This window comes from Saimiri boliviensis, chromosome 16 (assembly GCF_048565385.1).
Source record: "Saimiri boliviensis isolate mSaiBol1 chromosome 16, mSaiBol1.pri, whole genome shotgun sequence".
NCBI lineage: Eukaryota > Metazoa > Chordata > Mammalia > Primates > Cebidae > Saimiri > Saimiri boliviensis.
In genome coordinates this window covers 60,752,010-60,778,012 of record NC_133464.1, presented here as the reverse complement: position 1 = coordinate 60,778,012, position 26,003 = coordinate 60,752,010, and the positions used below count along the sequence as shown (strand labels likewise).

At 36.5% G+C, this 26,003-nt stretch overlaps 1 protein-coding gene across 11 annotated transcripts in view; it reads left to right on the top strand.

Moving 5' to 3' along the window:
- FNDC3A (fibronectin type III domain containing 3A) overlaps nt 1-26,003 on the top strand; it is a 185,670-nt gene that overhangs the window by 70,859 nt on the left and 88,808 nt on the right. The window lies entirely within an intron of this gene.

Here is a 26,003-nt window from a genome sequence, read left to right as displayed (position 1 = left end):
CAAATTGATATTCTCCTTTAGATATCATCTGTTCTGTGAAGCCCTTGCTTCAGTTTCTCTTCTCTTTTAGCCATAGGCACACCTACAGAAACCATTGAAGGCAGATATTTTTAACATGTTTGTAGCCCTAATGCTTTGCATAGCACCCAGCACATAGAGACTCTCAATAAATGTTTAAGGTGAGTGAAGAAGAGAAAAAAACAGATGTTTCTTGAGCGTTTCTATGTCAAGCAAGTAGATCTGTTATAGACAACAGTTGTAGCTAAAAACCCTCCTTATAAGAGACAGATATGGCTTTTTCTCTTTTCTTCTGTAATGCCTCAAAATGAATAAATGGGGCTGATGAGTAAGAATTTATTAGCTATCTAGGTGTTTTGCATTGTTTCAGCACTTCTATTTTGGTGTGATTCCATCCCACAACATATAAGAGAGAAAATTATAAAAAGTGAAAAATATAAAGACCATTTATGCTTTAATAATTTTTCTATGCTCTGGTCCCTTCAAATATTATGTTTTAGAAAGACAAGCAAAAATATTGTTCATTATTTAATGCTTTTAATCTAATAGGGCAGTAGTTAAGCACAAGGGTACTTGGGTTTAAGTTCAGACTTTGCCACTTATTCTATCAGTCAGATTATATTCGCTATATATCGTGTCTTACGCTTGTTTATGTAAATAGTGTATGTGTGTATACACATCATTTAGGACTTAGAACATAATTTTGTCATAGAGATTATTAGGCTGTACCTTTTTAGATATATTATTTATATCTGTGAAACCATAGAACCCAAGGCCCACATCAGATACACAGTCTCTAATTACACTGATGATGGTTTAATCACGTCTACATTATAATTTTTCTGCAATATGGCTTCTACAGTTGCATTTCAGCAAAAACAAAGACCTTATATTCTTCATCCATTCACTTATTCAGTATTCAGTGAGGGGCAAAAATGAATAAACAAGCACTCTATTTCCTCACACTTATTTATCAGACTTTCTTATATACCTTTATGGGGAGATGAAATAAAATTTGGTCATCAGACTGTTGCCAGTCTACAACTTTGTCTCATGTTGTGTTATTCAGGATTTTCTTCTCTAGGGCTTTCTTTCTGAGCATTTTAAATCAGTACCTTTTTTTTAAAAAAAAAAAAACAGAAATAAATAACATGTTTATGAAATGCTTAAGTGTCAGACAGTTGTTAATGTTGATAAATGTCAACATTTGTCAACATTTTGACCTATAAAAAAAAAATGGTAGGTCAAAAACAAAGGATAGGCCCAGCGTGGTGGCTCACTCTTATAATTCCAGCACTTTGGGAGGCAGGTGGGTGGAACACCTGAGGTCAGGAGTTTGAGACCAACCTGACCAACATGATGAAGCCCTGTCTGTACTAAAGCTACAAAAATTAGCTGGGCATAGTGGAACATTTCTGTGTGTCAAGCAAGTGGATCTGTTACAGACAACAGTTGTAGCTAAAAACCCTCCTTATAAGAGGCATGTACGGCTTTTTCTCTTTTCTTCTGTAATGCCTATGTGTCAAGCAATGCTCTTTCTCTTTTCTTCTGTAATGCCTATGTGTCAAACAATCAGAAATGATGTGTTGTCTATAACAGATCTACTTGCTTGACACATAGAAATCCCAGCTACTTGGGAGGCTGAGGCAGGAGAATTGCTTAAACCCTGGAAGTGGAGGTTGCAGTGAGCTGAGATCACACCACTGCACTCCAGCCTGGGTGACAGAAGGAGACTCCATTTCAAAAACAAAAATCCGATAGGGTAAAATTTAATAGAAGTAAATATTAAGTTCTACATCTTGATTTTTAAAATTAACTGCATAGGTACTGTAATACTGTGTATATGTTGGGGTTCCTTTTTTGAAACTTAATCTTGTCTGTAAAACACCAAAGAGTTTAAGATGATGTTGAGACTCCTGTCCCCATTCCTTTTCCTTCCTAATAGCTATTCCTGAAGCCGTTAGGTAAGGCAGAACAATTTAGACAATGCACTACTGCAGGCATCCCTGAACTGTGGGCCGCATGCGGCCCCCTGAGGCCATTTATCCTCCCCCCTCCCCTGCCCCACTCCCTGCCACACTTCAGGAAGGGACACCTCTTTCATTGGTGGTCAGTGAGAGGAGCACAGTATGCAGCCCTCCAACGGTCTGAGGGACAGTGAACTGGCCCCCTGTGTAAAAAGTTTGGGGATGTCTGCACTATTGGGACTGGGAGAGGTGAGCTGCAGTTCCAGAGTAAGATGTCAGAGCCCTAATTGAGTGAGGACCGTAGCACATCAGAGAATAGCCTAGTGTAGGGAGTTAGAGTCCAAGCAGCATGAAGAGAGAATTCACACAAGAAGGCAGCCTGGTATAGGGAGTCAACGTATAAAGCTGAGGAGGGTATCCTCAAGAAGGCATATAGTGTGGCATATAAGAACTTGAGCAGGATGAGGCAGTCGTTGATACGATGCTTGGGTATCCAGCATGGGGAATCAGAGCTAAAATAAGAGTGATCTGTGTGGAGTGGTAGCCTGACCTGGGTTGTAGGATTCCCAGCATGGTCAGACAATATACAATCTGGGGATGTATTAGAGTGAAAAGTCAGAGACTTAACTAGGATAAAAAGGGCATCCACACAGAGTTGGTCTAATTAGGAAGTCATCATCAATGCCATGATTGTACCCCTGCCCCTTCTCCACTAGGAACTCAGTATTACTTGCTTCTAGCACAGATACCATTTCTGCAATAGGAATGGCATAGCCACCCACCACTGCCTGCCGAACTATCAGCACCTGTAGGAGTGATGTCTTTACCTCATACCAAGGAGACTCCTCAAACACACAAAGGAGCGTCAGATTCTATGCACTAAAATAAATGACAGTGTCCACTACAGTGCAAGAGAAGACAACTTTATGAATAGAACTTGCTTATTTTAACAGAAGTAGAACTGGAGCTAAATATGAGTCATCTATTGAACCACATTTGCAAAGAGAAAACAAATGAAATCTTGGACTACAAAAATAGAAATGCAAGTTTGAAAAGGATGGTGATATATGCTGGTTTAGATAGTATCCTTTTAACATGTTTATTTGTTGTTGTTGTTGTTGTTGTTTTTGAGACAGTTTCACTCTTGTTGCCCAGGCTGGAGTGCAATGGTGCTATCTCAGCTCACCTCAATCTCTGCCTCCCAGGTTCAAGCAATTCTTCTGCCTCAGCCTCCCGAGTAGCTGGGATTACAGGCATGCACCACCATGCTTCGGCAATTTTGTATTTTTAGTAGAGATGGGGTTTCTCCACGTTGGTCAGACTTGTCTCAAACTCCTGAACTCAGGTGATCTACCTGCCTCAGCCTCCCAAAGTGCTGGGATTACAGGTGTGAGCCACCGTTAAAAGAAGAATTGACAAACTGGGATTGTCCCAAGAAAGATAGCCAAGCAATAGAAGCATGCTTTATAAAACACTATAGAAATGCTTGATGGATGTTTCACTTAGAAAAGAGGGCAGTGACTTGAAATACGTTACTGCACCTTAGAGAGCAGAATTTAGACATAAACAAGTGAGAGTTATAAAGAAGCAGAATTTTTTTTTTTTTTTTTTTTGAGATGGAGTCTCTGTCATCCAGGCTGGAGTGCAGTGGCATGATCTCGGCTCATTTCAACCTCTGCCTCCCAGGTTCAAGTGATTCTTCTGCCTTTGCCTCCTGAGTAGCTGGGACTCAGGCGCGCACCACCACACCCAGATAATTTTGGTATTTTTAGTAGAGACAGAGTTTTACCATATTGGCCAGGCTGGTCTCAAACTCCTAATCTCATGATCCACCCACCTTGGCCTCCCAAAGTGCTGGGATTACAGACACATGCACCACCACACCCCACCAAGGAAGCAGATTTTGACACAGGGAAGAACACCTATGGCTGTATAAAAATGGAGTTGTTTGTTATACCAGCATCCCATCTTTGTATGTGTTCATACACTGGTTGGATGATATTATAAAATTAATTCCAGCATAGAAAGATAACTTTGATTAGATGAATTCCAACAGTTACTGTAATGAAAGACGCTTTGATTCCAGAATAATCTGTTAATTAAACTGAGTTCTCTTTAGTTAATTCTGGGAATGAGGACTCTGAATGAGAATCTTAAATTTAACAAGTCTGTCTGTGCACAGGCACATTTCATAAAATAATTGAGCTAGTGAATGGTTATTGCTCGTAGTAGACCTAGTAATAGTATACCAACTAGTTAATTTATTAATGCCCACTACTGATGAAATACATACTTGAGAGAGAAATTTCCACTACATTTCTGAATCTTATCGGGGCAGAAATAACGATACTGTCTTTATTTTGGTACAAAAACCATATTTAAGTGGAGTGGAATATTATCTTCCATTTTGTTTCTTAACAACAGAAATTTTCTCTTTCATCTCTGATCATCTGTACTAAAATAATGCCTTTTGCTTAGTGGGTATTCTGTCAATATGTTAAAATGAACTGCTAAAATATTTTTATTTGTATATAGTACTTGCTTACTTGGCAACTGTTACATACAAAAAACATACTTTTCATACTTGGGGATATTTTAGTGGCTCAGAGTCTTCAATATGAGTAATATTTAAGATTGTGTAATTATATGAAAATATTTATTTAAATATGTAAATGGTGAGCCACAGATATCACCTGGCTTGATGATCATTTGACCAAAAATTCTGGGTTTATGATTTTTTTTTTTTTTTTTGACTCTTACATGTAGAAAAAGTATCAAGGTGAATTCAAGTTTTCTGAGAGGTGTCACCTTTCTTTTTTTTTTTTTTAATGCATGAATTTTTTTTTTATTTAGAACAGATACTACACTTGATCTTAGCCAACCTTTCTTTTCTCATACCTCACCCTACTTAGGGAAGACTAGAACCTAATTAACAATACTACAGTGTGTTGATTATGAATCTTTTCACCTGCTAGAGTTAGTTTGCTCAGACTCCACCTAGATGTCCTATTGCTAACCTTTTGGTTTCAAGTGGCTCAGACCAGCTTCTCGGAAGTTATTGATGTTTTCTCCTCATTGTTGTTGCTGGTATGGCTTTTTCTGCCAGAAGTGTTTATTTATCCTTTCTTGCTTCTAATGTCCCCTCATTCAAGAAGTAACCATCATCGTTGCTTCTGGGCAGTATTGTCAGCTCCTTTATCCCATTTTTCTTTTCATCGCTGCTGCTGTTCATTGCTTTGCTGCTCTCACCTGGTCTCCTCAAGGACCTGATCCTAATTCTTCCTGCCATTACAAGGCTTTTTTAATATAAGGGAAGGTATGTCCCAAGGAATAAGTAACCATTTTCTCCCTTTCTGTGCTGTGGTGATTATAACCACACAATCCTCAGTCCTGCAATTAGCCAACTTTTTCAAATACTTGTCATCTCCTTTGCAGAGCATTTTTACCAAGTCCCTAGACTTGTTTTGTTAAGTAGATTTGAGCTAGTGTTTTGTTAAGTAGTTATAACCCCTGAGCTTCTATCCCATGAATCGCAATTCTGTTACCTCATAGTAAATTATTTGCCCTACAAAAGTTGGATCTCCTGGCCTTGTCCTTCTCTCATGTTCTAGTGTAAATCCTTATGCCCATAAGCAAAGCCCTCTTCTCTCAGAATGTCTTTGTTGGGGAGGGGAGAAGAATGTAGAATCCTCGTGCAAGTAAGACTTCTAGTAAACTGCTCTGATATCCTGGTATCTCTGAGGCACTTCAGCCTCATGACTCTTGATACTTCAGGGCTTTGATATTAGAAATACTTCTGAAATTTATCAGAAGTTGTGTCTATTGCTTTGTATGTTATAATCACTACAACTTTTACTATAACAATAGGCATGAACTATTTACACATATAACATTTCTTCCTAAATTCACAATAAAACTTTAAAGAAATAATAGACTATGTGACAGAATTAGTGGTGCATTGTTAAAGGCACACGTCTGGGAGTAAATTGACCTGGATTCTAGAACCAATGGGTGGAAATGAAAAGAAGACAGAGTTTAGCTTAGCATGAAGAAGAACTTTGTAGTAGAGATGTCAAAGGAGGGTTAGGAGTGATGAATTTCCCATCCATCCTTTCTTTTTTTTTTTTTTTTTGAGATGAAGTCTCACTCTGTCACCTAGGTTGGAGTACAATGGCCCAGTCTTGGCTCACTGCAGCCTCTACCTCCCTGTTTCAAACAATTCTCCTGCCTCAGCCTCCCAAGTAGCTGGGATTACAGGCACTCACCATCATGCCTGGCTAATTTTTGTAGAGATGAGATTTTACCATATTGGCCCGCCTGGTCTTGAACACCTGATCTCAGGTGATCCGCTTGCCTTGGTCTCCCAAAATGCTGCGATTACAGGTGTAAGCCACCACGCCCAGCCTCTCCCATCAATCTTTGTAGGTGGTAATGCATCTGCTGGCTCTTCACTTAATGGTGGTATTATAGAATGTGGTTCATTTCTTTTGAGGGGATTAAGTTAATGCCTTTTAAGGTTCATCACAAGCCTAAAATGCTATTAATTTATAGCCTTAGGTAGTTTACTTAAATTCTGGCTGATGATGTGCAAATGCTGAAATAAGGGTGGGCTAGGGCAATTTAGATTCTACAAGTTCCTACCAGCTCTCAAGGAGTTACATATTCATAACTATATTAATTATATACCATGCCTTAATTATTTTAATAATATGAAAATTGATATAAGAATTTTTTATAATACTACAGGTTATCTTTTGCCCACTGATTTTGCATTACAACAAATCAGACTGGACTAAGTTCTACTGAAATTATAAGTAACTCAAGTCAAAACCGTATGTGATAGATTTTTATTTCCATGACTATTTACTTTTTTCTGAATTAGCAAACTAAACCTTGGAGAAGTTTGTCCTTTATACGTTACTTTAACAACCTTAACTTCTGTTGGAAAATTCTTTAAAGCATAGGTAACTATTTTTCATACTGGTGGAAATCATGATTATATTTAAAAATTTCCTCTTTATACTTCCCCTTTTAATATGAAAACATCAGTTTCATTAGAGTCACTCAAAATACTAGCTTTGAAACATTAATGAGTCATGTTTGTAAAAATGAATTGTAGCAGATCATCCATTCATAAATTCAGCCCATTTCAATTTAAGTGGATTACTATGATTCATTCTGAGTACATTGTGTAATAGTCCCAGTCTGTCCCAGAAAGCTATTAAAGGTTACTTTTTAAGAGAAAGTATTTTATTTAAAACTTAGTTAAGAGAAAATTGTAATATTTATGTTTGAAAGGAAAATATAGGGAAATATAGGGAAATTGAATTGTCATCAGTTCTTCATGTTCCTAATAAATAAAATATCACTGTTAAGTTATTCTCTTGGAAATATAAAATCTAAGCCAGTTTAGTGAATTCTATTACAATAAGCAACAAAAATATTGAATAAAATTTCTTTTTAATGACTGATGACAAAAGGAAATTAAGATCCAAAAAGATGAGTATGTGAAATGTCTTATATTAGCTTTTCAATAAATGTTCACACACCTTTTGCATTCTGGGACTTTTGATATCATTTAGTGACTAAAATGCACATAAAAGGATCTAAGCCTTCTTTTGAACTGGCCTGACAAAATGCTATTTTATTACATGGGTAGAAATATGAATATAAAATGTTTATGTTTTGTGCCATTCTTTCTTCCTTTTAAATTTTCCCTTTTAGAAAAGAGCCACTTACTAAAAGTAGATAAGAGCTAGAAAATGAGGAGGCTAGAAAAGTAAATTGACTTGAAATAGGTAAAAAATTGAAAGATTAGATAGTTTTAAAGACAAGAAATCTGAATTTGGATGTTTTACAAGAGTCAAAAGTTTACAGTCAAAAGAGCTAGAGAAGATTTTCATTTTAAGCAGATTTTAAGCTAATTCTTAAGAACTGCATATCTCAGGCAGTTTCCACTTAGTTTGATTTTAAAAGCTGCCTTTTGAATATCTAATACTAAGCAATTGTAAGATAATCATGAGTAAGTAGAATAAGATGGCAATTTTTTTGTTGTTGTTTCTTACTTACTCCATTCTTAACCCCATTACTCTCCCGCATCTCTTATCCTTAATAACTGTACCTCTGCTTTTCTAAACATAGCTTTAACCTGCAGCTGTCTGTACCGAGGCTGAACCTAGCTAGGCTGAACCTAGGCTCTCCCACTCTGACTGAACTGAGCAGTTAGTTCCACTGAAAGACCATTTCAACTTACTTTTCAAAAATCAGTTGCACTAGTTCTTCCATTCAGTGGACTGCCTTGTCTTGGTAATTACCGAGCAAATTTTTTTAAAACTTTTTTTTTAATTGTACTTTTAAGTTCTGGGATACATGTGCAGAACATGTAAGCTTGTTACATAAGTATACACATGCCATAGTGGTTGGCTGCATCCATCACCCTATTAGCTACATTAGATATTTCTCCTAATGCTGTTCTTTCCCTAGCACCTCCACCCCCCAACAGGCCCCAGTGTGTGATGTTCCCCTCCCTATGTCCATGTGTTCTCATTGTTCAACTCCTACTTATGAGTGAGAACATGTGGTGTTTGGTTTTCTGTTCTTGTGTTAGTTTGCTGAGAATGATGGTTTTCAGTGTCATCTGTGTCCCTGCAAAGGACATGAGCTCAGCCTTTTTTTAAGGCTGCATAGTATTCCATGGTATATATGTACTACATTTTCTTTATCTAGTCTATCATTGGTGGTCATTTGGGTTGGTTCCAAGTCTTTCCTATTGTGAACAGTGCTGCAGTAAACATACATGTGCATGTGTCTTTATAATAGAATGATTTATAATTCTTTGGGTATATACCCAGTAATGGGGTGCTGGGTCAAATGCATTTCTAGTTCTAGATCCTTGAGGAATTGCCACACTGTCTTCCACAATGTTTTAACTAGTTTACAGTCCCACCAAGAGTGTAAAAGCATTCCTATTTCTGCACATCCTCTCCAGCATCTGTGGAAACATGTTTTTTTATGAGGGGGGACATTGGTTGGTTTTATTAATTAGAGGACCATATATGTGGTCAGTTATCTTTATGTAAAAGTAATTGTTATATTCTAGGTAATAGATAATGATTTAGAAAGCTATTTTTCTGTAGACAAAGGTGTTACTATCTGCTCTTGATTTCTCAGACATTTTCTTCTCCTTAGAGTGCTGTGATCAGATTTTTATTAGAATCAAATTTTCTAAAGGCCTTGATTGGAGTTAGCTTCATTGCTTATTTGCTTAGGTTAAGGTTAGCCCAATAGACATACTATCTTTATGGACCACTGCAAATTTTTCGAATATCTAAACATTTTTAGCTTATATATATGAACAATTAAGGAAACATTCAATTGTAATAGAATTTATTCCTGGCACTATGTAGGTACTTAATAAATATTTGATAATTGAATAAATGATCTCAGTTGTTAGATACAGCATATAGGGAATGTCTTGTTTTGTTTACTACCTGTGTTTTTTCACAAAATATTTTTTAAGTTCTACCTTATCATAAAATTACTTGGAAACTACCATCAAAGAAATCATGTTTGGACACAGTTTTATTTCACTCCGCTTCACTCCAAAATTCCCATGCTATGGGAAAATAATTCATAATAATAGTAACGATTGTGATCATATACTAGTACTACTTCTAGATTGAATGGTCATTGCACTCTTGTCAAGGTCACCAGTAACCTCTCTGTGGCCAGAATCAGTGGTCAGTTCTCACTTCTCATCATGCTTGACCTCAGTGTATTATTTGAACTGGCAGCATTCGACCTGGTATATTTAACCCAGTGTCTGTTTCCTCCTTCTTGGACACTATTCTTTTGACTGCCCTTTTACAGTTTATGTATTCTACAGCATTCAACCCAGTATATTTAACCCAGTGTCTATTTCCTCCTTCTTGGACAGTATTCTCTTGACTGTCCTTCTACATTTACACTAGCACCTCTTTCTCAGTCTTTTCTTTTTTCTTTTCTTTTTTTCTTTTTTAAGTAAAGACAGGGTCTCACTATGTTGCCCAGGCTGGTCTTGAACTCCCGGCCTCAAGCAGATCTCCTGCCTTGGCCTCCCAAAGTGCTAGGATTACAGGCATGAGGCACTGCACACAGTAGTGTTTTTTTGATGTGTATTAATATTTAAAAGTGTGTAGCAGTTAAGTGAAATAAAATCAGTCACAAAAGATAAATATTGTATGATCTCACTTACATGAGGCATCTAAAATAGTCAAATTCATAGAGACAGAAAATAGAATAGTGGTTGCTAGGGACTAAATAGATGGAGGGAAACGTGGGGAGTTATTATTTAATGGGTACAGAATTTTAGTTTTGGAAGATGAAAAATGTTCTGGAGTTGGATAGTGGTGATAGTTGTACAACAATGTGAATGTACCTAATATTGAACCATACACTTAAAATGTGTTAAAATGGTAAGTTTTATCTGTATTTTACCACAATTAAAAAAATAAATTTAGTAAATTTTTATATTTACCAAAAACCATTTTTAAAGCAGCAGAGACCTAAAGCCAGAACTTAAATAACGTATTGGGTAAAATTCTAGGATGGCCCCACAATTGTTACCTTCTGTTGTACATAAGCTACATAATTTCCAGGACAGTGAATATGATGAATTTTACTTTCGTGATTGGATTATATTTTTTATTTTCTATTTTTCTAAGTAGAGGCAGCTCTGATGGCTTCCATTTGGCCTTTACCACCATAGTAGCCCTCACCTTACTAGTCAGGGAGCCAATGTGGGGGTTCTGCCAGCTGCTAAGTATGTCTGTGCCAATTATGCATTCTGGCATTGGGGAAATGACCACAGGATGAGTCCGGGGACCCACTGGAGCCACTATAAGTCAGACCTGAGCTAAAACTTCATTAATTACTTGACCTCCATAAGCCCCTGCTTTAACTGGAGGACCACAATGATGTTTTGGGTATCCTGGAATCAATGTCAAGCTCAGAGCTAGTGTCCAGTAGTCCCTGAAATATCTGCTCATTTCCCTTTCCCCAATGCAGTTACCCCAGTAAAAGCCAAAGTCTCCTTGGGAAAGGATGGGAGGAAGATTTACTGCATAGTTTGCTGGCTCCAGTGCACACTTACCCTGGTAAAAAGCCAGAGATCTCCTTGGGGAAAGATGGGAGAAAGATTTACTGCATAAGTTGTCGGTAATGTAGTAGGGTCCTTCCTCCAGGGGACCTGGCCTCCTCTTCGTTCAAGGGGTTCTGGGTCTTTAAACTGGCTCAAGTTAAGAAATTGATTGAGGGGCCATGATTCTCTGTTTTTATAATTTAAATTAGTCTGTTGTCTATATGACCTAGAAGTTTTCTGTAAATTAAGTAGGACGCAGTAGGCTTTCTATCATTTTCATTTCTAGGAACACCATAATTAATTAGCCAGTGCCAGAGCTCTACACAAGATAGACTGTTCTGATTGCCGCTTTGCCTGTGCTGTCCATTACACTCGTGATGCCCACCTTGACTTTGATGGTTGAGTGATGCCATTTGGCCCCTGCCACTTCGGGCTCCAATTATTCCCATTGTATTTAGAGTTTGTAGTTGAGTGACTGTGGTTTCCCCAGACATACAGGAAAGAGCAATTAAAGGGCTCTTCCAAGATGCAGGTGCTGCCCTCACAAATCTGTTTCAGAAGGCATTGGTCAAGGATATGTCTTCTGGACCCTCCCAGCTGGGATGAGTAGGTCTAAAGTAACCAATCCACTCCAGCATTTCAATCTCCCTAAGCCTTTGGATCCCTTCCTCTACATTAAACCAAGGGAAATCAGACATTTCCAGCTCACTCACAGTGGGCCATCTTTTAATCAGTATTTTAGCCAAATAGGCAAATAAACTATTAGGACCTTTTTTAACTCCCTAAGCTGCAACACTAAATGCAGAGTCCCTACTTAGTGGCCCCAAATCAATAAATTCAGCCTGATCAAACTCTGTGTTCCTTTTATCATTATCCCATACCCTTAATATCCAGTCCTTGCCTGTTCTCCAGGTTTCTGTTTATATAAATTAGAAAACTCAAGCAGTTCTTTTTGAGTGTAGTGCATCTCCTCATGGGTCACATTCTCTAATCTCTAGGGGCCTTCGGGGACTTTAGTTATAGGTCTAGAAGCAAACAGGGATGTTGGGGGTGGCTCCTGAGGAGAATCAACTTTATCTTACCTGTCAACTGCCTCAGGGGAGGCCATCACTGTTGCCTCAGGCAGCCCAGGGTTTATCTGCTCAGACAAAGGTGGAGAAAGGCTGATGTCCAGGAGGGGATGTTGCCACTACTGGGGATGGGGAAGCCCTTTCTTCTGTTTATCAGTTTACACAAGTTGCAGGGACCCATTCTTCTCCATTCAGTGCCCTCACTTTAACAGTAGATACTTGGTGAGACTGTGCATGCACCTTTATTGCAGGTCAGCCACTGACATGATAAGAGCTTGTCTGTTTTTCCACAATTTCAGCTCTTTCTCTACAGAAAATAAGACTCTCACTCAGGGCAATCTTAGCAAATTAGAGGCTTAGTATCTGCTTCTGAAGCCAGGAGACAGAATCCCTTTCATCACTTTGTCCACTGAACTTAGGAGCAACCAGCCAGCTTCATTATGTTCCTTGGTTCTCCACGTACTGTCAAAGGAATTATGTATAGAGTCATTAAGCTCTTTGCTTCTCATGAGCAATAAATCAGGAGTGTGAAATGTATTTATTCTGTATAACTCTCTAAACAGTTTATGCTAAGGACTATCAGTGTTGTCCATACTATTCGAAGTAGAGTCCTTATCATTTTGGGTGTAACCATATTAAGCAGCTAATTCCAGAAACCCCAAAACCAATGAAAGAACTCCATCCTTAATATCCTGTTCCTCTAGAAGCACTCCTGGTACTAAAATCTATATTAGTCAGGGTTCTCTAGAGGAACAGAACTAATGGAATAGATAATATGTATAAAGGGGAGTTTATTAAGTATTAACTCACATGATCAAAAGGTCCCACAATAGGCCATCTGCAGGCTGAGGAGCAAGGAGAGCCAGTTCAAGTTCCAGACCTGAAGAACTTGGAGTCCAATGTTCGAGGGCAGGAAGCATCCAGTGTGGGAAAAAGATGTAGATTGGGAGGCTAAGCCAGTCTGTCTTTTTCCATTTTTCTGCCTTCTTATATTCTTGCCGTACTGGCAGCTGATTAGATTGTGCCCATCCAGATTTAGGTTGGGTCTGCCTTTCCCAGCTCACTGACTCAAATGTTAATGTCCTACCCTCACAGACATACCCAAGATCAATACTTTGTATCCTTCAATCCAGTCAACTTGATACTCCATATTACCCATCACACCTGCTTTATACCTTTGTTCACTTTGCTCCTTCTTACAAAAATCACACAGGAGCATGCACACATACAGGTGAGAGCTTTCTCAATCTTTCCAGTCCTTCAAAACCCAGTATTAGTTACATTTATTTTGAGACTCTTTCTGACCACTCCAGTGTTTTAAAAAAAAAAGTGCTCTTTAATTTCCTGTTCTATATATTGTCAGGTCTATATATCTAATCTGGCATGTTATTTATTGGTCTATATTGTTATTTGCCTTTTTTTTCCTTAGAGTCCATCTTTAATAATGTAATTATGTGCTCATTGTCTGCCAAGATTGTATTGTGTGCATTGATTGCATTAATCAACTTTAAATCTTAAGAGAGGAACCTGTGATTCATAAAAAGCTTCATATCTAGTTATTGGTGGATCTAGTACTCAAATGAAAGTCTTTTTGATTTCTAAAGGATAATTTTTACCTGCGCTAAGATACCTTAAAGTCAACAGGGGAGTTTAAATATATAGATATCTAGGCCCACATCAGCCTTTCTCAACTGATTATGATATAAAATCATGATACAATGGTAGTATACTCTTTGTAGGGTACATTCCACTCAACTCTCAGCACGTAGAACTGCCCCTTACATATAGAAATTCGTTAAATACTAATTTACTTATTTTAGGCATGTAACAATAGAATTGCCTTCATTTTGGCACTTAGTTATTTCTAATTGTGAAGACATTGCCTTATAGATCCTCAAGTAATGAAAAAAGGGAGAGAAAGTGACTTTGTTATTTAATTAGCATATATATTAGCTAATGGTTATTGAGCAATTCCTATACTAGTGTGGTTAACACTCTACATGTAATTAACCTATTTAATCCTCCCAGAAACTCTTTCAGATAGCTATTATCTTCATTTTATATACTAAGAAATTGAGACACAGGTTAATAATTTGCCGGTAGTTACCAGTTACTGAATGACTCAGCTGAGACCTGAACTGCAGATTGCATACTTTTAACCATTACCTTATAGTGACTTCTCAAACATAAAGTACCTAAGATGGTACTCTGCTCATAGTTCAACAGTCATTAGTTCCTCTAAACCATGTACTTGCTTTCTGAAATATTTAATATGCTTATCGCAAAGCCATTTAAAATTGAATGCTGAAACTAATGTCAACTTCTAAAGAGCTGAAACCAAATTACTCTACCAAGAACTCTACTCATAAATTTATCACTGAGCCTCAAGACTATCCCTATCAAAAAGTGCCATTTAGCTTTATATGATTTATATTGCATGATGCTGGGGCAAACAATCTCTTTTGCTTTTAATTCCGAGATGTTATTTTTCCTCAGAGCATTGGGATAACATTTTATTTCTCTTTATTATTATTACTATTTTTTTTTGAGGAGTGATTCCACTAAAAGAATTTTAAGGAGTGAATGATACCAGATTTTATATTTTTAAAAAACACTGAATACGAGAGTTTGAAAAAGGCTCTTTCTTCATTTATACTTAAGAAATACCTTAATTTTATTACCCTAAATGGTTTTTGGAAAGAAATCTTCATCAACTTGTTTTAAAATATTTTTGCTAAAGATGATATTATTAGAGTTAATAACTATAGGCATAAAAAGTGTGTGCTTTAAGGCTTCACCTAAGCATGGAGTGTCTTTGTGAAATACCTTTCTGATTAACTGAAAACCAGAAGCCTTTTTCCAACTTATTTTACTAAAAATATTTACAGAATAAGAAATTCAGCCATGGTAAGCAGAACTTACTGAAAATAATTTAGTCTTTCAGGACCCTAAATCATTAAGTATTACTAATATTGATTATACTATATAGTTGAAGATTATGTAGAAGATAGAGTTGAATCTAGATTAGAATATGGCCTGGGGGTTACTTTTTAAACCAATTACTTTACGTAAATAATTCTTAACCTAGTAAGTGCAATCACTGTTCTAAAACACTGGAAATTTAATGATAAGCAATATAGAATGTATCCCTGACCTCCATGAAGTTTACAGTCTCCTAGGAAAGATAGAAGATTAAGGAATTCAGTGAAGTGAGAGAAGTATTGTGATTGAGAAAGAAAAAGAACAGGCACTATGGAAGCATATATCAGGAACATCCAAACCAATCCAGAGACTGAAAAATACTGCCAAGAGAGCACTTAGAGAATGAGTCTGCTCTATTCTTTTTCTCTCAAAAATGGAAGATTAAAAAGTTTTCTTGATTAGGGATTTGGTTTAATCAGGACCATTTATTTGATTATATATTATTAAGGATATCAATAGAATTAACTATTTTGTAATAAGAAAAAACATTACTTTTGCATGAAAAATACAGATGCAAGGAAAATAATTTTCGCACATTTCCTCCAAGTGTATAGTAGGATTATAAGAGGTTTTTCTTTATACTTTCCATATAATTTGATAATGTCAACATAAATTTCATAAATAATTATATAAGTGATGTTTTAATCCCTTTTAAATTGTTTTAGTCCAACTTTATAAAATGTATAGTTTTTTTTTTGTTTGTTTGTTTTTTAATTAAGACCCTAAGCTCATTCAGGAAAATGATATACCTTAATGTTTTTGGTGCAGATAAATGGATTCTCCCTCCCTCACCCCAGACTCAGGAAAATGATATGCCATAATGTTTTTGGTGCAGATAAGTGGATTCTCCCTCCCCAACCCCAGACAAAGTCTCGCTCTGTGGGCCAGGCTACAGTGCGATGGCACGATCTCAGCTCACTGCAACCTCTACCTCCTGGGTTCAGGTGATTCTCCTGCCTCAGCCTCCTCAGCAGCTGGGATTACAGGCTCCTGCCACCGCACCCAGCTAATTTTTGTATTTTTAGTAGATACTGGGTTTCACCATCTTGGCCAGACTGGTCTCAAACTCATGACCTCATGATCCCTGCCTCAGCCTCCCAAAGTGCTGGGATTACAGGCGTGAGCCACCATGCCCAGCCAATAAGTGGATTTTTAAAGTAGTAAAAACTAAAAAATCAGACATACTATAATGATATATTGATACCAAGCTTCTCAGTACATCATTATAGTCGGTCAGTTTTCTGAAAATCAAGGGAGTGGAAGAAAATAAATCTCTAAATTTGATATTATAACATAGAACTAGCTTAAAGAATTCTGACACTCGGGATACATAAGAAACCCTGTGGTCCAAATGCAGTGGTGTTTACAACTAATGTATCACATCCAGTTACAGATTTCTTTATTTCCTTTCCACTCTTACGACGTCACTTGCCTAGCCTAAGAAAATAAAATAAAATAAAATAAAATATAAAAGAAACTCAAGGCAGAGAATCTTTTATTCCTTGAGGATTTATTTTATTAATACTGTTGAAAGAATGTCTAGAAAGGACACCTTCCTTATTAAAAATAAAAACCAGACTCTCCTAAGTAAGCTTCATTAGAAGGATATCCTGGTGAGAAGGACAACTGAATTACAAACATAGAGATTTACCTTGGTTTAGCCTTGTAGTAACTTATGCCAATTTTTTGATTCAGGGAAGTACGAAGTAAGCATTCTAACCCAGGGGCAAACCTTTGTAATTTTTTTCCGGAAGCATAGCTGGGATGAGGCTAGGATGTCCAGAGAATACTTATATAACGTTATAAACTGCCGTGAATTTATATAATCTCATTTACATGCTTTTGTACTATCTCCAGAGAATGTTCTAGGAAACAGAAAAGATCTTTCCTGGGTCCTTTGTTTGTTTGGCAATATGTCGGATGTGAGTTTTAGACGCTACCTAGATATATAGACCTAGAAAAAGGATTCTTCTCCAACTTATCTAGGATTCATTCTCAAAGTTTTTCTCCGTTATGGCAACAAACACTAGGCATAATTTCATTTTTCAGAAAGTTTCTTCCTATATCTAGAGAAGTGTGACATGTACTCCTGATTGTGGTTATGGTCTTTGATTAGAGTGCATCCAAATATGTCACTATTACCCATAAGAATCACAAAATAATATAATGGTTGCAGGATGGGATTTCTTTACAGGTATGTTATTTTCTCTGTGGCTCCAGAGGTTGAAAGTATGACTCTACTAGAGTCATAATTTTAGCATTGGACTCTTTGATCCCAAAACCCATGTGATACCATTATTTGAAGATGTTCATTCACTTTTAAAGAATGAATTTTAATCAAATCCAGTTTCCACTCTGAGTTAACAGAGTTCTGTCTTTGACATCCCTTTCCACTTTCTCATGTAATCCTTCAATATTTTTGGAAAATTATTTTATCATTGCAGTAAATAGCATCGTATTTCAACATTTTAATATTATTTTTAGTCTTAATGTCTTGAAATTTCTCGCTTCTTTATGCCTAGTCTTCTGTGTTCAGCCGCTTGCTAGAACACAGAAAACACAGCCACTGAATGTATGTATGCTCGTTTCCCTGGAGAGAAAATTGATTCTAAATGCCTTTTCCTGTCCTGAGGGACAACTAATTCTTGACAGTTACTTGAAAGATTTAGGCCTTGCCTCACAGTCTGGAAGGACAGACGGAAAAGTAACCCACAGATAAACAAGGAAGGCAATGCTAAGTGCTATGATGGAATTTATGTGGGAGGCCAGAGTAGGAATACCTGAGCAAGCATAGGGAAGTCATTGAGTGCTTAGGAAAAGATGATGCTTGAAGAAGTAGGTTAGCCAGAAGGAAAAAAAAAATAGAAAAATTATCTTCGAGACAGATAATTTTCTGTCTCGAAGGAAAAACATGTGCAAAGCCCAAGCCCAGAGAGATTAGAAGAAATAGAAAAGCTGTGATGAGAGAGGTAGCTTGGTGAAGCTCCTCTTTCATGTACTCACCTCCCATGTGCTCACATGGGTGAGTCTGAAAATGAGACTAAAAATACATGCTACTTTACAAATATCATTATATGCCACACTAAAGATTTCACATTTTGTCTTGAAAGAAACAGGGAACCACTGAAGAATTGTATGCAGGATAACCAAAACTGTAGTAATAAGAATGAGACTTGGGGGCTCAGTGTGGAGGGTGAAAAGAAACTAGGATGATTTACAAATTTCACATTCAAAAAGAACTGTGAGAACAACTGTCTCAGCAGTTTTTATATTTTCCAGATATTTTAGTTGGTTAGCAATTAAAAAATAAAAAAAGAATGAGGGAAAACCCTTGCTTTTTCACAGTTTTTTAAAACAGTTTTTATTAAGAAACAACATTGGTTGAGAAAACACCACCAAAGCAAGGGCCTGAGGGTATGGGAAAAGGCCCTTGGCATGTTTTCGTGTTAGTCTGTGTCAGAGTAATGATAGAATGAAAGGTTATTAGACACCTCCAGCTTTGATCTCCCGTTGGCTTTCCAGTTCCCCTGGGAAGTGCCAGTCTTAGAACACAAACTAGCAGGAAGGGTAATGCTTTAAGTGTACACACCCAGTTTCTTTTCAGAAGAAACTACAGCAGAATGTGAACATTCTGCGTCGAGCCTCCAGGAGCAAGTTCAGTTCCTGTTATAGTAAAGAAGATTTCCAACTAGATGTGGTTATGTTTAATTCAAAGATACTATATTTTGAAACCTTATACATATGCTTACTCATAAGCCATCTTCTCCAATCCAGATGTAATCATTAAAAAAATCAATATTTTGATGCCCCAAAATACTAACACAGTTAAAAAAAATTATAGGCCCAAAGAAGAAATGACTAGTGGGAAGAAGACCCTGAAATTGCAGTGAATTGTAAGGCCATAGTGTAGTGCTCCAAATCGGAATCAAAATGATACTTTATAATGCACAGCATATTACATAAAATGCTTAATAAATGGCAACATATCTGCAGAAGATTGTCTAAAAAGCCTAGATACAGAAGCCATTTTACAGATAATTCATATGGCCAGTAGAACCTTAAGACATGTTTCTAAGGCTTCAGACCTCAAACCACAGAAGCTGTGAAGAAACTTTATAAATATAGAGTGTCGTAGGGGCAATCTATAGTTAAAATAAAAACGTTTAGCTATTATATAAAAAGAGAAGCTAGCGCAGCTCGTTTTGACATTAGCAGTACTGATTTAATGCAGTTTACATGACAGATGACTAGCTTGCTTTGTCACTTGAGCACTTTTTTTCAATCTCTGTGGCCTTAATGTTTGATCCTGACAGGATTTGCGTCACTGATCCGTATCACTGCCTGTGTGATGTCAAAGTGTGGGTGTTCAGTTTTTGAGACATAGTTAACCTAATGTGCTGCAGTAAATCCTAAGTACTCTTTCCTGCTTGAATAACAATGATTCATCATTGTTCACATTAGGCTGATACTAAAAATAGTAATGTTCACAACCTGCTGCATTCATGCACATTAAAATCACAGCCTCTGCAGCTTTCTAAACAAGTGCACTAAAAATAATTTGTTTAGAAACAGGTGCTTGGTAAACACATCTTCAAGTTTTTTATTTATATGCAGTTCAATTTATTGCTAAAGGTAGATTCTAACCATAAGTCATTCTTCAAACTTATTCTACTTAGTGTTTATCACTAATACATCTAATTGTGCTGCAGATCTAATCAGAAATCTTCAGTTACCTATACACAGATAAATAAAGTTATCCACAATTCTGAATCATACTCAGGCCCCTAATTTAAGCATTATTCTTAGACCAAACTTTAAAAAGAATAATTTCCAAGGAAAAGGAAGGTCTCTAAAACATCTAAGCATAAATAATCACCTTGATCTTTTTTCTTTGTTCTGTAACTTGCCTTATTTTGTTCCCAAGTTCTGACTCACCAGCTTGGTGAGTTCCTAGATCAACACCTGCACTAATTGCCTGCCTCATATGAATAAATCTTGCCAGGTGTTTGATAGCCTTAATAAATAAGCACCCCCTATTAGTAGGGAGACCTTATATCCCAAATGGTCTAGATAGTTCTGGTCTTTGCCTCTCATCTTGATATGTAACTGGTTTAACTTTTGCCTAAGATTTATCACTTTTAAAACAATATTATTAGTAGTTCATTAAAATAAGTTGTGATAGATTTGGTTGACCACCATTTTGAATTTCCAGCTTCTGCCTGATTTCTAGTAAGCAGTTCATCCATCTTGAGTTTTCACTTTAACTTGAGGTTAAATCTTAGACAACCAAAATAAATCATTCTCTCTTCTTGACCCTTGACAGAAGCAAGTCTTAATTGTGAGCCAGGTGCGGTGGCTCACACCTGTAATCCCAGCACTTTGGGAGGCCGAGGCAGGTGGATCACAAGGTCAGGAGTTCGAGACCAGCCTGGCCAACATGGTGAAACCCCGTCTCTACTAAAAATACAAAAATTAGCTGGGCATGGTGGTGCATGCCTGTAATCCCAGCTACTCGGGAGGCTGAGGCAGGAAAATCGCTTGAACCCAGGAGGCAGAGGTTGCTGTGAGCCAAGACCGCACCACTGCACTCCAGCCTGGGTAACAGAGTGAGACTCCGTCTCAAAAAAAAAAAAAAAAAATCAGTGAAAGTGTGCTTAGATTTAAAGGACTGGGGACTAATTCCTTTAAGTTTCCTGGTGGTAGTGGCAGAAGTATTTGATGCTGCTGTCTTTGCTGGCCACTTGGTGTCACCAGGGCACCAATTGGAAGGACCGGTGGGAAGCATATAAGTTATATAAATAAATATGCTGCAGATTAAATATAAATATTTCTGCCACCGGATATATAAAAAAAATTGTTTGAATGATTTTTATCATTTATTGTATTGTATAAATCTATAACTTTTTTGGTAATCCTTTTTTATTTTGCAGTAAACAAACCCTTTCAGCAATAAATGAACTCAAAAACAAGGTCTAAATTTGGTGAAACATGCAAAAGAAAAATAAAGACAATACAGTGAGATTTGTAAAAATATTTAAAGTTTTTATAGTACTATATATTGTAAAAATATTTGAAGTATTTACACATTTCAGTAAGAAACAAAAAATAGAACTGAGAATATCCTCCACTTGGTAGATATGCTCCCAGCTTACCAGATAGCACCTTAGAAACAGTTTTTCTTAATATAAATATCGTAGTCTTAAAATATTGCAGAAAAGAGTCAATTGATGGTATCAGCAGCCTTAAGTTTATAAACCATAAAATACAACATTATAAGCAATTTTATTTAAAAAATTAAGATTATTTGAAAGAAGAAATTTTTCAATTAAATACCAGTGATAAGGAATTAAAGACAGATATAGCTAAGAAATTAAAATACATGTGTACTAAGAATAATTTTTCTGTTTATATTACTCTAATATTCAGATACTCAATATAAGTAATACCTTTAAATGCTCTTTAATGTGTACTTCCATATGTGTTTTTTAATAAAATATTTTATTTTTAGATAGATTTTGTTAGAACTTTATCTCCCTCAATGTAATTAAAATATATCAGTCAATAAAGAAATATACCAAATTATGGATGATGATAATTATTCTACCTCTGCTCTGTTTCCTCCTTCTTCCCATCACCAGAGCTCAGTCAGCATGAAATGTAAATCCCTGTCCTTCTTACCACTAAGAGTTATTCCCAAACCCTTATCCCTAGATGTAGGGAAATTTCATCAGTCTAGGAAGTGGGAGTAATAAAGATAATGTAGTGATTTTTCATTGTTGGATTTGTTCACTTAAGACTTTTAAAATTCTGAAAAATCTTTTATAATATGTTGGAAGTTACAGTATCCTCTCTTTATGAATTGATGTGACAACATAGGATAGACTTTATTCTGTCTGTTACTAATTTCTTCTTAACTTTTAATGTCTTTACTTGTCCTAGTGAAAAGCTGGTTAATGAGTCCCCAGAATTTGTTTTGAAAGTTTGCTGGCACATAAATCTAAATGTTTGGGAAATACTAACTTAGAACACAGATAACTGTCTGTATTGATCATATTCTGGTTAATATCTAGCCTCCCAACCTTATCCAGGCATCCTCACCCCTCATATCAATCCAAAACATATTTGGCCTTAGAACGATCCTCACATTGCTTTCCTATTAGCAAGTATAATACATAGTTAAAACTTTTGTTAAATCCACATCTTAGTATAAATAAAGGGGAAAATTATAGAGAAAGAAAATGGTGACTATGTGGTGAGATATGCAGGTTGACTAAGGTCTCTGAAAGGGAAAAGAGGAAAAACCTGGGTGAGCAAATGAGAAAGAATTAAAAGGAGAAGAAACAAGGCTTGATTTGTGCCCAAGAGCAAAGTTATAGTTTCTCAGTATTCACTTCCCTATCTTCCCTAAGATTTTTTTTAAAGCTCAGTCCTTATTTATATTGTTTTTTTCTGTATTAATTTCTCCTTTTCCTCAGTTTGTCATGATTGTGTTGGTTTTGGTGCTATGTATATGTTAAATTACCTTAAATTGTCTTTTGGAATGGGTTTAGCTACTAAGTAATTCACTGATTGTTTTCCATATAATATCCCTTACTTACTAGAAACAGTTTAAGATCTTTATTTTCAACAGTATCAGTGAGATAAATTTAGGTACATTTTGCTTTGTTATATGTAACTAGCAGATAATTTAAGGCCTGTCATGTTGGGTTTTCCATCCAAATGTCAGTGCTTTTTGTGTGCTTTAGGCCATATTGACTCCTACCTTCAATATCCTTCTAACAAAACTTAACAAGACTTAACTTCATACCCTTACTATTTTCACAGTTGCAACAGAGTTCTTATGCTCAGTGTTAGTGACGAGGTCACTACATTCAAGGACTTTTTGGTTATAGTGAGAAAAATAAACTCAGGGTGCATTAGTGACATGGTCACTACATTCAAGGATCTTTTGGTTATAGTGAGGAAAAAAACAATGTTACTAAAAACTTGTTAATTTGAGTATATGCGTCAATCAAACAATTTTTCTACAGGAATAAACACAGAGGACGCATTGAGAAGATTACAGTTTATAGGAATGCATTATGCAGTGACCAGCATATTTTTCATTTTCCCATTCTTGTCTAATTATATGACAGTTTTAGCAAACTTAAAAATATACCTGCTTATTTTTATAATATTGTCTGAAGTATTTTGCAGAGAGCTATCTTAAATTAATAGTATGGCATGTCATAGCACTTGCTTGGATTTCTTCATAACATTGTAACAAATTAACTACCATTCCTGAACCACTGATTTTCAAGTAGGCTTGTCAATAACAAGCACTAGCACTGTGCTTAGGTGACACTGCTTAAGCATTTACTGTGTACCAAACACTGTTCTAAGTGCTGTACAAATATGAACTCATTTAATCTGCATAATATCTATGAAGTAGAGTAATTATTTCCATTTTGCATGTGAGAAAACTAAGATACAAAGAGGTTAAGTAACTTGCAAGGTCTCGTGCCTATAAGATGTCATTAGAATTAGATGGGCTAGCTCAGAGTTCATGTTCTTCATCACAACCTTATGCTGCCTTATGTTTAGGATATGACAAATTATAATAAAATGAATGATAAAATAGCCCAATAATAACAAAATTCCACCTGAAGATATTTTGATCCCAGTGAAAACAAATGTGGTTCACACAGAATTGACAAGGATAGACTGATATTTTACCAGCTTGAGTGGCATCACCCAGTTCATGCAGAAGCATGGTAGGCCACAGTATAGAATTTGGACTTTATCTCATAGGCAATAAAGAATTGTCTGTGGGTTATAAGCAGATGAAGATACAATGAAATTTGTTTTTTAGATCGGCTTAGCATTAGTGTGAGAGATATATTGATTGCTAGGGACTTGTTGGGGGAAGGAGACCCATTAGGAGAATACAGAATAGTTCTAGAAAGAACCTAGTGCTGGTAAGGCAATAGCAGTGGAGTAGACAAGAACATGGATTTGAGAGATATTTAGGAGATAAAACTGTCAGAACTTCCAAATAGATGATGTGGAAGTTGAGATGAAGGGGAAAATAGAGTCTAGGATTATGCTCACATTTCTGTCTTGAGATTAACTTATCATGAGAAACACAGAGGCAGAGTGATAAATGGAAAAAATAATTGGTTTTGAGTTTTATGTAAATTAAGTATTATAGATCTAGAGCTCAAGAAAAAGTTCTGGATGAGCTACAGAATTGAGGGAAGGTGTTCTCTTTCCGGGTCCACGAGGGAGCGTAGTTTTAAGGGCAAGAACTTCCCAGCACCATGTCCCCCCTCCCATCTCTCTCCATCAGGGAGATTTAATGGTCTCTGTTTTAATTTTCGTGGGCATGGGAAGAATCAAAAAGTCAATTACTCCAGCGGAAGTTCTGAGGAACTCCTTTCACTGGCCAGAAGTCTTGGAGAAGGTAGGGGTTCCTCCCAGGTTAAAAGTCCCCTTCTTCCACACCCCTTTGGACTCCACATTTGGGTCCCCTTCCACTGACATTCCCTTTGTAGAAGCCGTCTTTCTGTCTCTTGGTTTTCCTCACTGGAGTCCCGTTCCACACTCTTGTGGAAGCCTTTCTTCCCCTCCTAAACTCCATCTCTCTCTCTGTTCCCTTCCACTCAGTTTGGAAGCTGCTTTCCTCTCCTGGATTCCATCTGTCTGGATTCTCTCACTCCATGTGAGAGTTAGCTGTTTCTTTCTCTCTCCTTCTCCTTTTTCTCTCTCTACCTAAATAAATTACTTTCTACAAACACTTTTGAGTCCAGCATTTACTGCGCACAGTGCCGTGGTCTCCTGTCCCATTTTTTGGGAAGTGATAGACCATGAACCTGGAGAAATGTCCTCTCAGGGGAACTGAATCCCAACATTGCAAGAATGATACTCTTTCATGAGAGTAAATAAGATCATCTTGAGAGATCATGTAGAATAAGAGAAGTGGACCAAGAGCAAAACTCCCAGGAAAACAAACAAGAACAGAAGACAAGAAGCCATTAAAGAAATTGAAAAAGTGTGACCAGGGGGTACAAAGGAAAATAGGAGAAACTAGTATTTCAGATGTTAAGAAAGAATATTTAAGAGTTGTCAGCAATGTTGAATTTGGTAAGTAAAAGTTTGATCTCAGTGACTTTTGTGCCAGTACAGTCTCAGTAGAGTGGCCCGGACAAAAGCCCGATTATAGTAGATTAAAATGTGATTTTGGAGACTTCCATTTCAAGTCATTTGATAGAATGGACGCTCTGGGTACCATCCTCTTATTTAAAAAAAAAAAAAAAAAAAAAAAAAAAAAAAAAGATCTTCTATAAGACAATTTTAATTGCATTTTCCTGCCCACAAAAAGTAAGAGACATGTCCTAGGGAGCAAGAAACAGTTGCTGGGATATTGGTTATCCATTTCAATTAAAATGGAATCAGATCCTTTCCTCATACCTCACCCCAAAATTAATGCCTGAAGACTTAAAGACTTAATGTGAAAGGATAAACATTATCTCTTAAAAATAATAATAGAGAGTATCTTCATGACTACAGAGTAGAGAAAGATTTCATAGGATACAAACACACAAAATGCTAACTATCAAAAGATGAGTAAATTTGACTCCATTACAATTAAGAACTTTGGTGTATCATTAAATATATGAAAAATAAATCATAAACTAGGAAGAGGATATTTGTAACCAATACAATCATAAAGAATTAGTATCTAGCATACACAAAAACTTCCCAATCTATTTTTTAAAAAAGACTACCCCGTAGAAGAATATGTGGAAAACATGGACTGGGGAAGGCAAAATAATATCAAAGTAAGATTGGCAAAAATTTTAAAATCTA